General features: G+C 49.8%; 1 pseudogene; it reads left to right on the top strand.

Annotated features, from left to right (window-relative positions):
• Positions 1–10,786, top strand: part of LOC135532184 (ras-associating and dilute domain-containing protein-like) — a 94,273-nt pseudogene extending 83,487 nt beyond the window's left edge.
• Positions 10,787–13,633: the final 2,847 nt, after the last annotated feature.

Below are 13,633 nucleotides of genomic sequence, written 5' to 3'. Positions count from 1 at the left end.
GGGACCAGCCTGATAGGAGCAGACTACCAGAGGTGAGGATACTAGGGGGACCAGCCTGATAGGAGCAGACTACCAGAGGTGAGGATACTAGGGGGACAGCCTGATGGGAGCAGACTACCAGAGTGAGGATACTAGGGGTACCAGCCTGATGGGAGCAGACTACCAGAGGTGAGGATACTAGGGGACCAGCCTGATAGGAGCAGACTACCAGAGGTGAGGATACTAGGGGGACCAGCCTGATGGGAGCAGACTACCAGAGGTGAGGATACTAGGGACCAGCCTGATAGGAGCAGACTACCAGAGGTGAGGATACTAGGGGGACCAGCCTGATAGGAGCAGACTACCAGAGGTGAGGATACTAGTGGTTAACGGGACCAGCCTGATAGGAGCAGACTACCAGAGGTGAACATACAACCAGGATGGAGCAGACTACAGAGGTGAGGATACTAGTGGTTAACGGGACCAGCCTGATAGGAGCAGACTACCAGAGGTGAGGATACTAGGGGGGACCAGCCTGATAGGAGCAGACTACCAGAGGTGAGGATACTAGGGGGACCAGCCTGATAGGAGCAGACTACCAGAGGTGAACATACAGGGGGACCAGCCTGGGAGCAGACTACCAGAGGTGAGGATACTAGGGAGACCAGCCTGATAGGAGCAGACTACCAGAGGTGAAGATACTAGGGGTTAACGGGACCAGCCTGATGGGAGCAGACTACCAGAGGTGAGGATACTAGGGGGACCAGCCTGATAGGAGCAGACTACCAGAGGTGAGGATACTGGGGGACCAGCCTGATAGGAGAAGACTACCAGAGGTGAGGATACTAGGGGGACCAGCCTGATAGGAGCAGACTACCAGAGGTGAGGATACTAGGGGGACCAGCCTGATAGGAGCAGACTACCAGAGGTGAGGATACTAGGGGGACCAGCCTGATGGGAGCAGACTACCAGAGGTGAGGATACTAGGGGGACCAGCCTGATAGGAGCAGACTACCAGAGGTGAGGATACTAGAGGGACCAGCCTGATGGGAGCAGACTACCAGAGGTGAGGATACTAGAGGGACCAGCCTGATAGGAGCAGACTACCAGAGGTGAGGATACTAGAGGGACCAGCCTGATAGGAGCAGACTACCAGAGGTGAGGATACTAGAGGGACTAGCCTGATAGGAGCAGACTACCAGAGGTGAGGATACTAGGGGGACCAGCCTGATGGGAGCAGACTACCAGAGGTGAGGATACTAGGGGGACCAGCCTAATAGGAGCAGACTACCAGAGGTGAGGATACTAGAGGGACCAGCCTGATAGGAGCAGACTACCAGAGGTGAAGATACTATAGGGACCAGCCTGATGGGAGCAGACTACCAGAGGTGAGGGATACTAGAGGGACCAGCCTGATAGGAGCAGACTACCAGAGGTGAGGATACTAGGGGGACCAGCCTGATAGGAGCAGACTACCAGAGGTGAGGATACTAGAGGGACCAGCCTGATAGGAGCAGACTACCAGAGGTGAGGATACTAGGGGGACCAGCCTGGTGGGAGCAGACTACCAGAGGTGAGGATTCTAAAGGACCAGCCTGATGTGAGCAGACTACCAGAGGTGAGGATACTAGGGGACCAGCCTGATGGGAGCAGACTACCAGAGGTGAGGATACTAGGGGGACCAGCATGGTGGGAGCAGACTACCAGAGGTGAGGATACTAGGGGGACCAGCCTGATAGGAGCAGACTACCAGAGGTGAGGATACTAGGGGGACCAGCCTGATAGGAGCAGACTACCAGAGGTGAGGATACTGGGGGACCAGCCTGATAGGAGCAGACTACCAGAGGTGAGGATACTAGGGGACCAGCCTGATAGGAGCAGACTACCAGAGGTGAGGATACTGGGGGGACCAGCCTGATAGGAGCAGACTACCAGAGGTGAGGATACTAGAGGGACCAGCCTGATAGGAGCAGACTACCAGAGGTGAGGATACTAGGGGGACCAGCCTGATGGGAGCAGACTACCAGAGGTGAGGATACTAGAGGGACCAGCCTGATAGGAGCAGACTACCAGAGGTGAGGATACTAGGGGGACCAGCCTGATAGGAGCAGACTACCAGAGGTGAGGATACTGGGGGGACCAGCCTGATAGGAGCAGACTACCAGAGGTGAAGATACTAGAGGGACCAGCCTGATAGGAGCAGACTACCAGAGGTGAGGATACTAGAGGGACCAGCCTGATAGGAGCAGACTACCAGAGGTGAGGATACTAGAGGGACCAGCCTGATGGGAGCAGACTACCAGAGGTGAGGATACTAGGGGTACCAGCCTGATAGGAGCAGACTACCAGAGGTGAGGATACTAGGGGGACCAGCCTGATGGGAGCAGACTACCAGAGGTGAGGATACTAGGGGGACCAGCCTGATAGGAGCAGACTACCAGAGGTGAGGATACTAGAGGGACCAGCCTGATAGGAGCAGACTACCAGAGGTGAGGATACTAGGGGACCAGCCTGATGGGAGCAGACTACCAGAGGTGAGGATACTACAGGGTACCAGCCTAATAGGGAGCAGACTACCAGAGGTGAGGATACTGGGGGACCAGCCTGATAGGAGCAGACTACCAGAGGTGAGGATACTAGGGGACCAGCCTGATAGGAGCAGACTACCAGAGGTGAGGATACTAGGGGGACCAGCCTGATAGGAGCAGACTACCAGAGGTGAGGATACTGGGGGACCAGCCTGATAGGAGCAGACTACCAGAGGTGAAGATACTAGAGGGACCAGCCTGATAGGAGCAGACTACCAGAGGTGAGGATACTAGGGGGACCAGCCTGATAGGAGCAGACTACCAGAGGTGAGGATACTAGAGGACCAGCCTGATAGGAGCAGACTACCAGAGGTGAGGATACTAGAGGGACCAGCCTGATATGAAGATACTAGGGGGACCAGCCTGATGGGAGCAGACTACCAGAGGTGAGGATACTAGAGGGACCAGCCTGATAGGAGCAGACTACCAGAGGTGAGGATACTAGGGGTACCAGCCTGATGGGAGCAGACTACCAGAGGTGAGGATACTACGGGGTACCAGCCTGATAGGAGCAGACTACCAGAGGTGAGGATACTGGGGGGACCAGCCTGATAGGAGCAGACTACCAGAGGTGAAGATACTAGGGGGACCAGCCTGATAGGAGCAGACTACCAGAGGTGAGGATACTAGGGGGACCAGCCTGATGGAGCAGACTACCAGAGGTGAGGATACTAGGGGTACCAGCCTGATGGGAGCAGACTACCAGAGGTGAGGATACTAGGGGGACCAGCCTGATAGGAGCAGACTACCAGAGGTGAGGATACTAGGGGGACCAGCCTGATAGGAGCAGACTACCAGAGGTGAGGATACTGGGGGACCAGCCTGATAGGAGCAGACTACCAGAGGTGAGGATACTAGGGGGACCAGCCTGATAGGAGCAGACTACCAGAGGTGAGGATACTGGGGGGACCAGCCTGATAGGAGCAGACTACCAGAGGTGAGGATACTAGGGGGACCAGCCTGATAGGAGCAGACTACCAGAGGTGAAGATACTAGGGGGACCAGCCTGATAGGAGCAGACTACCAGAGGTGAGGATACTAGGGGACCAGCCTGATGGAGCAGACTACCAGAGGTGAGGATACTAGAGGGACCAGCCTGATAGAAGAGCAGACTACCAGAGGTGAGGATACTAGAGGGACCAGCCTGATAGGAGCAGACTACCAGAGGTGAAGATACTAGGGGGACCAGCCTGATGGGAGCAGACTACCAGAGGTGAGGATACTAGAGGGACCAGCCTGATAGGAGCAGACTACCAGAGGTGAGGATACTAGGGGGACCAGCCTGATGGGAGCAGACTACCAGAGGTGAGGATACTAGGGGACCAGCCTGATAGGAGCAGACTACCAGAGGTGAGGATACTAGGGGACCAGCCTGATAGGAGCAGACTACCAGAGGTGAAGATACTGGGGGGACCAGCCTGATAGGAGCAGACTACCAGAGGTGAGGATACTAGAGGGACCAGCCTGATAGGAGCAGACTACCAGAGGTGAGGATACTAGAGGGACCAGCCTGATAGGAGCAGACTACCAGAGGTGAGGATACTAGGGGACCAGCCTGATAGGAGCAGACTACCAGAGGTGAGGATACTAGGGGACCAGCCTGATAGGAGCAGACTACCAGAGGTGAGGAGGGACCAGCCTGATAGGAGCCTGTCTCTGTGGCTCAGTCATTAGCATGGCGCTTGCAACGCCAAGCGTGATCGTGGGTTCAACCCGCTAGGGCCACCCATATGTAAAAGTAGTGGCCCCAGCCGACTTGTCCCCGCTTTGGACAAAAGCGTCTGCTAAATGGGATATATTATATTATTATTATTATAGTGAGGATACTAGAGGGACCAGCCTGATAGGGCCAGCAGACTACTGAGGATACTAGGGGACCAGCCTGATATCTCCTATCTATCATTAATATTGAATCTCTGGTGATCACTGTAATACAACACTACCTCTCTCCTTCCATCTTTCCTGTCCTCCGCTCCTCCCCCTTCTCCAGTGCTGTGGATCTGATTCGTCTAGGAGGACGTCTGCGTTTCCTGGTGGCCAAGTCAGACCTGGAGGTTTCCAGAGAAGATCAGCGACAGATCCTGGACTGGCGGAACGATGGAATCTCCATGGGAACCGCTGGACAGATCCACCAGGAGAGACGAGGAAGATGGAGATGGGTTCCAGGAAGATGGACAGATCCTGGAACGAGGAGATGGATTCCAGGAAGATGGACAGATCCTGGAACGAGGAGATGGATTCCAGGAAGATGGACAGATCCTGGAACGACGAGATACTCTCGTGGGAGAGATACGGAGCATTCCTTCAGTCCCTAGTATCACATGCACAGACACACACACATCGGCCTCATCCTCAGAACTCAGACGGTGATGGTTGGAGAAAAAAAAACTGAAAATCCACAAATGAATCAAAAAGCACCAAAACACTCTGGGAAGACTCAGGAATTGATCAGGAGTTTTGCGACACGAGGAGTCAACAGACACCTTAAAAACCAGACAGACATTCTAACGTTCTTTACTGCGCTGTTACCACGGTAACACACGCCCTGCCTGGATTGGCGGAGGTACCGAGTCACCCCCCCCCCCACCCACCCCCTGACTCCCATTTTCTCTGAGTATGACTGCCAAGGCATTCCGACCAATCACCTGCGAATAGTCAGTGATTTGAAGCTAAGTCTAACCAATCAGTCTCGAGCGTTAACCCTTTCCAGCCGGGGTTCTTTTAAAGCACAGTGGAGTTAGTTTGGGGTCCGATGCTCCTCCCCTCCTCCCTTGAAGTCAACAATACAATGCTTTCAATCAAACATGTTGTGGGGAATAGACTCAGAAGCAGGTTCGTGTGTGTGTGAACACGTCTTTGTTCATATTATAACCAAGAGATTGTAGCTTTCTGATCTGTTCTTGAACCTGGGGCCACCGTTAAACAATCTGCTGATCGAACCATTGAGATTCAATGGGGAAATGTCCCAAAATGATGATGTTGGCCTCTCATTGACTGTATATACATGGTATGTACTAACTGGTTATATGTACATATCAATGTGCCCTTCCACACTCTGTGTGGAGGACTGTTGGAGTGACATGCTCTATTGAAGAATGTTGTGATGTTCTATTGAAGAATGTTGTGGTGTTCTATTGAAGAATGTTGTGATGTTCTATTGAAGAATGTCGTGACGTTCTATTGAAGAATGTCGTGACGTTCTATTGAAGAATGTTGTGACGTTCTATTGAAGAATGTTGTGGCTATTGAAGAATGTTGTGACGTTCTATTGAAGAATGTCGTGGCGTTCTATTGAAGAATGTCGTGAAGACGTTCTATTGAAGAATGTTGTGACGTTCTATTGAAGAATGTTGTGACGTTCTATTGTTCTGAAAGAATGTCGTCATGAACCCTGTTTATAGCTGATGCTAACCTGTGTCCTGGTCTCGTCCACATCTGTAGACCATTAGAAGATCAGTGATCAGCACTTTCTGACAGTGATCAGCACTTTCTGACAGGTTGTTCTGAGGGCAGCTCCGACCTCCAGGGAACTGGCAGAACAAAGCCATTGGTTGGATAAAAATGTCAGTGGGCGGGGTTTACAGGCGAGTCAAATAAGAAAAGGCCTTGGGTGGTAGGTTGCCACAAGTTCTCATTTACAACTGTGACCTGACCATGATAAAGCAAAGCAGTGCAACACAAACAACACAAAGTTACACGTTGAATAAACAAACATGCAGTCAATAACACAATAGAAAAAGTCTATATACAGTGTGTGTAAATGAGGTAGGATAAATTCAGTTCATTCCAGTCATTGGCAGCAGAGAACTGGAAGGAAAGGCGGCCAAAGGAGGAATTGGCTTTGGGGGTGACCAGTGAGATATACCTGCTGGGACGCGTGCTACGGGTGGGTGCTGCTATGGTGACCAGCGAGCTGAGATAAGGTGGGGCTTTACCTAGCAAAGACTTATAGATGACCTGGAGCCAGTGGGTTTGGCGTTGAGTATGAAGCGAGGGCCAACCAATGAGAGCGTACAGGTCGCAGTGGTGGGTGGTATATGGGGCTTTGGTGACAAAACGGATGGCACTGTGATAGACTGCATCCAGTTTAGAGTGTTGGAGGCTATTTTGTAAATTACATCGCCGTAGTCAAGGATCAGTAGGATAGTCAGTTTTACGAGGGTATGTTTGGCAGCGTGAGTGAAGGAGGCTTTGTTTTGCAAAATAGGAATCTGATTCTAGATTTAATTTTGGATTGGAGATGCTTAATGTGAGTCTGGAAGGAGAGTTTACAGTCTCACCAGACACCTAGCTATTTATAGTTGTCCACATATTCTAAGTCAGAACCGTCCAGAGTAGTGATGCTGGACCGGCGGGCAGGTTGTCCTCTGATGGCCCAGTGGACAAGGCCTCTGATGGCCCAGTGGGCAAGGCCTCTGATGGCCCAGTGGGCAAGGCCTCTGATGGCCCAGTGGACAAGGCCTCTGATGGCCCAGTGGGCAAGGCCTCTGATGGCCCAGGCCTCTGATGGCCCAGTGGACAAGGCCTCTGATGGCCCAGTGGAATAGGGACTAGAAGGTCCCAGGTTCTAATCTTACCGATGGCCTTTGTTTATTTCAGCGTAAAGCTGTTCCCCCGAGTCAATGGTGCCCCTCCCCCCTACGACAATGATTTTAAAGTTTGATAATCCAGATCTGTTTACACTCTGAACATAAAGATCTCCTGACGTCTCCTGGTCGGCAGCTGGTCGGAAAATAAATAATGTAGGTCACAATCTCTTCCAGGACACATGTTAGCACCAGGTATAAAACAGGCCCTGAAGGAGTTGAAGCCAATATCCTCGTGTGTGTGTGTCGGTCGACACATCAATGACATGATTATTTAACCTTGTATTTGTACTTCATAGTGTTAATGGTTTGTACCAGTCCTTGTTTCATACAAGCAGCATGTCTCCGATCTGATGACTTTTCAATATTTATACTCTGAAGCGCCAGAGGATTATTAATAAACTGTTGACAGGAAGTGACAACGTCTCTTTGTCCTCATTCTTTGGGTCGGGATTCAATGTAGGATGTGTTCTAGCCGCACGGCTCACGATGATGCACTTTGAAGGGTCACAGCGTTTAACGTGAACGACATCTAGGAAAAAGCCTTTAAAAATGCCATGTTTTCAGCTGCGTAGTGATGTGCGCTATAGTTCATGTAAATAAAAAATGTAAAAAATAAAAAAAAATCAAAAAGACTGCTGGACACAGCAGATCAACGAGAATTTTATTTGTGCTACAAATTTTTAAAAACAGATCAAACATTTTAAAATACATTTTACTTTTTCTTCTTCTCCACAAAAAAAAACAACGATTTCATAGAATAGCAAAAATACTTTCAGCAAAAAACATGGTCTCAACCCACCTTGAAATAGCTTTTGTTTAGCAGTGTTTTTTTTATTTATTTATGTTGGTTTTTGTGCAACAATCATAGATTTTATATAAAGACTTGTGATCAGCAGATGAGAAAACACCAAACGAGGGGTGGAAAAAAAAAACACTGAAGTGTTACATATTAACGTATTGAAGTGTCACAAAAACAATGATGTCCTGGTTTAGTTATAAACAGACAGGCTGAAGCTGAGGAATAGAACCTACAGAACCCAGAACATTCCATCAGTAGAACCACCTCTGGACCAGCACTCTACTGCCGAGACGAGAACACTAGGGGCGGGACAACTACTAGGCTACAGCAGACACTACAGAGTCAGAGAGAAACAGGAGGGTGAGGAGTCAAACAGGACAGAGTCAGAGAGAAACAGGAGGGTGAGGAGTCAGAGAGAAACAGGAGGGTGAGGAGTCAAACAGGACAGAGTCAGAGAGAAACAGGAGGGTGAGGAGTCAGAGAGAAACAGGAGGGTGAGGAGTCAGAGAGAAACAGGAGGGTGAGGAGTCAAACAGGACAGAGTCAGAAGAAACAGGAGGGTGAGGAGTCAAACAGGACAGAGTCAGAGAGAAACAGGAGGGTGAGGAGTCAAACAGGACAGAGTCAGAGAGAAAGGAGGAGGGTGAGGAGTCAGAGAGAAACAGGAGGGTGAGGGCTCTGAGTCAGGAGAGAGAAACAGGAGGGTGAGGAGTCACACAGGACAGAGTCAGAGAGAAACAGGAGGGTGAGGAGTCAAACAGGACAGAGTCAGAGAGAAACAGGAGGGTGAGGAGTCAGAGAGAAACAGGAGGGTGAGGAGTCAGAGAGAAACAGGAGGGTGAGGAGTCAAACAGGACAGAGTCAGAGAGAAACAGGAGGGTGAGGAGTCAAACAGGACAGAGTCAGAGAGAAACAGGAGGGTGAGGAGTCAAACACGACAGAGTCAGAGAGAAACTGGAGGGTGAGGAGTCAAACAGGACAGAGTCAGAGAGAAACAGGAGGGTGAGGAGTCAGAGAGAAACAGGAGGGTGAGGAGTCAGAGAGAAACAGGAGGGTGAGGAGTCACACAGGACAGAGTCAGAGAGAAACAGGAGGGTGAGGAGTCAAACAGGACAGAGTCAGAGAGAAACAGGAGGGTGAGGAGTCAAACAGGACAGAGTCAGAGAGAAACAGGAGGGTGAGGAGTCAGAGAGAAACAGGAGGGTGAGGAGTCAGAGAGAAACAGGAGGGTGAGGAGTCAGAGAGAAAACAGGAGGGTGAGGAGTCAGAGAGAAACAGGAGGGTGAGGAGTCAAACAGGACAGTCAGAGAGAAACAGGAGGGTGAGGAGTCAAACAGGACAGAGTCAGACAGAGTCAGAGAAAACAGGAGGGTGAGGAGTCAGAGAGAAACAGGAGGGTGAGGAGTCACACAGGACAGAGTCAGAGAGAAACAGGAGGGTGAGGAGTCAAACAGGACAGAGTCAGAGAGAAACAGGAGGGTGAGGAGTCAAACAGGACAGAGAGAAACAGGAGGGTGAGGAGTGACACAGGACAGAGTCAGAGAGAAACAGGAGGGTGAGGAGAGAAACAGGAGGGTGAGGAGTCAGAGAGAAACAGGAGGGTGAGGAGTCACACAGGACAGAGTCAGAGAGAAACTGGAGGGTGAGGAGTCAAACACGACAGAGTCAGAGAGAAACAGGAGGGTGAAACAGGAGGGTGAGTCAGAGAGAAACAGGAGGGTGAGGAGTCAAACAGGACAGAGAGAAACAGGAGGGTGAGGAGTCAGAGAGAAACAGGAGGGTGAGGAGTCAGAGAGAAACAGGAGGGTGAGGAGTCAGAGAGAAACAGGAGGGTGAGGAGTCAAACAGGACAGAGTCAGAGAGAAACAGGAGGGTGAGGAGTCAAACAGGACAGAGTCAGAGAGAAACAGGAGGGTGAGGAGTCAAACACGACAGAGTCAGAGAGAAAGAAGGGAGATTTAGATGATTATTTATTGTTTTAAGTTATAAATTGTCGCTGTGTCGTTAAGTGGAGTCGGTCCCACCTTTCAATTCCCCTGACAAAAAGGTTCTCCCTGCTTACATCACAGTCTGGTTCATTCTGTAACGCTGCAGAGAGAGAAGCACGTCTCACATCAGGACATGGTGTTCGTTGACTTGTAGGGAAGGGAGATGGAGGTTATAACCTCCTGGAGGTCTGCAGTAGTGCACTATGTAGGGTACAGGATGCCATTAGGGAAGCAGACTTCCAGAAGGTTCTACCTCCTTCCCTGCAAGTCACAAACACCATGTACCGATCTGAAATGCGCTTCTCTCTCTCTTGCAACGTTACAAAATAAAAGTCCTGTTCTGAAGCAACTTGCAACATTACAAAATAAAAGTCTTCCTCCTTAACATTAAAAACATTCTTTAATGTTAAGTAAAAGTTCCCTAGATGAACCAACAACAAAAAAATTAGAAATATTTAAGGCTTTTTTAAAGGGATAAAATGATCGAGATAATGCTAAAATATTAAACTGTACACACAGCTGAGATCCACACCTGGGGTCACACAGCTGAGATCCACACCTGGGGTCACACAGCTGAGATCCACACTGTGTCACACAGCTGAGATCCACCCCTGGGGTCACACAGCTGAGATCCACACCTGGGGTCACACAGCTGAGATCCACACCTGGGGTCACACAGCTGAGATCCACACCTGGGGTCACACAGCTGAGATCGACACCTGGGGTCACACAGCTGAGATCCACACCTGGGGTCACACAGCTGAGATCCACAGAGTAGTACAGAGTATTATAGTATCATATCACCTGTGTGACCCAGGTGTGGTATACAGTATTATAGTATAGTACAGAGTACTATAGTACAGTACAGAGTAGTATAGTACAGTACAGAGTACTATAGTACAGTACAGAGTAGTATAGTACAGTACAGAGTACTATAGTACAGTACAGAGTAGTAAAGTATAGTACAGAGTACTATAGTACAGTACAGAGTATTGTAGTATAGTACAGAGTAGTATAGTACAGAGTATTATAGTACAGAGTATTATAGTACAGAATAGTATAGTATCTTACAGAGTAGTATAGTATAGTATAGTACAGAGTAGTATAGTATAGTACAGTGTATTATAGTACAGTACAGAGTAGTATAGTACAGTACAGAGTATTATAGTACAGTACAGTGTAGTATAGTATAGTACAGAGTAGTAAAGTACAGTACAGAGTAGTATAGTATAGTACAGAGTAATATAGTATAGTACAGAGTATTATAGTACAGTACAGTGTATTATAGTATAGTACAGAGTAGTATAGTATATTACAGAGTAGTATAGTACAGAGTAGTATAGTACAGCGTAGTATAGTATATTACAGAGTAGTATAGTATATTACAGAGTATTAGAGTACAGAGTAGTATAGTACAGAGTAGTATAGTACAGAGTAGTATAGTATAGTACAGAGTAGTATAGGTACAGAGTATTATAGTATAGTACAGAGTAGTATATTACAGAGTATTATAGTACAGAGTAGTATAGTATAGTACAGAGTAGTATAGTATAGTACAGAGTAGTATAGGTACAGAGTATTTGCAGTGTGTGTTGTTGACCCAGGTTATAACTCAGCACCTTCTAATGATGAAATTAAACACAATCAGATCGTCTAAATTAGATTAGCCTCCTCCCTCCTTTCCTCTCTTCCTCCCTCCTCTCCTCCAAACACACACCGGGTCCTGCAGGGCCCCTCCTCTCCTGAGCCACAGTGTCTGCTGGTCCTTACCTCAAACCTAAAGCAGTACACTACGTTTGGAGTAGGGCTCTGGTCAGTACACTACGCTGGGAGTAGGGCTCTGGTCAGTACACTACGCTGGGAGTAGGGCTCTGGTTGGTACACTACGTTGGGAGTAGGGCTCTGGTTGGTACACTACGTTGGGAGTAGGGCTCTGGTCAGTACACTACGTTGGGAGTAGGGCTCTGGTCAGTACACTACGCTGGGAGTAGGGCTCTGGTTGGTACACTACGTTTGGAGTAGGGCTCTGGTCAGTACACTACGTTGGGAGTAGGGCTCTGGTCAGTACACTATGTTGGGAGTAGGGCTCTGGTTGGTACACTACGTTGGGAGTAGGGCTCTGGTCTGAGGCAGTACACTACGCTGGGAGTAGGGCTCTGGTCAGTACACTACGTTTGGAGTAGGGCTCTGGTCAGTACACTACGTTGGGAGTAGGGCTCTGGTTGGTACACTATGTTGGGAGTAGGGCTCTGGTCAGTACACTACGTTGGGAGTAGGGCTCTGGTTGGTACACTATGTTGGGAGTAGGGCTCTGGTCGGTACACTACGTTGGGAGTAGGGCTCTGGTCAGTACACTACGTTGGGAGTAGGGCTCTGGTCAGTACACTACGTTGGGAGTAGGGCTCTGGTCGGTACACTACGTTGGGAGTAGGGCTCTGGTTGGTACACTACGTTGGGAGTAGGGCTCTGGTTGGTACACTACGTTGGGAGTAGGGCTCTGGTTGGTACACTACGTTGGGAGTAGGGCTCTGGTCTGAGGCAGTACACTACGTTGGGAGTAGGGCTCTGGTCAGTACACTACGTTGGGAGTAGGGCTCTGGTCAGTACACTACGTTGGGAGTAGGGCTCTGGTTGGTACACTACGTTGGGAGTAGGGCTCTGGTTGGTACACTACGTTGGGAGTAGGGCTCTGGTTGGTACACTACGTTGGGAGTAGGGCTCTGGTCGGTACACTACGTTGGGAGTAGGGCTCTGGTCAGTACACTATGTTGGGAGTAGGGCTCTGGTCGGTACACTATGTTGGGAGTAGGGCTCTGGTCTGAAACAGTACACTACGCTTGGAGTAGGGCTCTGGTTGGTACACTACGTTGGGAGTAGGGCTCTGGTCAGACCACTACGTTGGGAGTAGGGCTCTGGTCTGAAACAGTACACTACGCTGGGAGTAGGGCTCTGGTCTGAGGCAGTACACTACGCTGGGAGTAGGGCTCTGGTCTGAAACAGTACACTACGTTGGGAGTAGGGCTCTGGTCAGTACACTATGTTGGGAGTAGGGCTCTGGTCTGAAACAGTACACTACGTTGGGAGTAGGGCTCTGGTCAGTACACTACGTTGGGAGTAGGGCTCTGGTCAGTACACTACGTTGGGAGTAGGGCTCTGGTCAGTACACTACGCTGGGAGTAGGGCTCTGGTCTGAAACAGTACACTACGTTGGGAGTAGGGCTCTAGTCAGTACACTATGTTGGGAGTAGGGCTCTGGTTGGTACACTACGCTGGGAGTAGGGCTCTGGTCTGAAACAGTACACTATGTTGGGAGTAGGGCTCTGGTCAGTACACTATGTTGGGAGTAGGGCTCTGGTCTGAGGCAGTACACTACGCTGGGAGTAGGGCTCTGGTTGGTACACTATGTTGGGAGTAGGGCTCTGGTCAGTACACTACGTTGGGAGTAGGGCTCTGGTCTGAGGCAGTACACTACGCTGGGAGTAGGGCTCTGGTCAGTACACTATGTTGGGAGTAGGGCTCTGGTCAGTACACTACGTTGGGAGTAGGGCTCTGGTCTGAGGCAGTAAACTACGCTAGGAGTAGGGCTCTGGTCAGTACACTACGTTGGGAGTAGGGCTCTGGTCAGTACACTACGTTGGGAGTAGGGCTCTGGTCAGTACACTACGCTGGGAGTAGGGCTCTGGTCTGAGG

This window comes from Oncorhynchus masou, unplaced genomic scaffold (genome assembly GCF_036934945.1).
Source record: "Oncorhynchus masou masou isolate Uvic2021 unplaced genomic scaffold, UVic_Omas_1.1 unplaced_scaffold_1760, whole genome shotgun sequence".
NCBI lineage: Eukaryota > Metazoa > Chordata > Actinopteri > Salmoniformes > Salmonidae > Oncorhynchus > Oncorhynchus masou.
The sequence above is the reverse complement of the archived record's forward strand: the minus strand, read 5'-3'. Positions and strand labels throughout refer to the sequence as shown.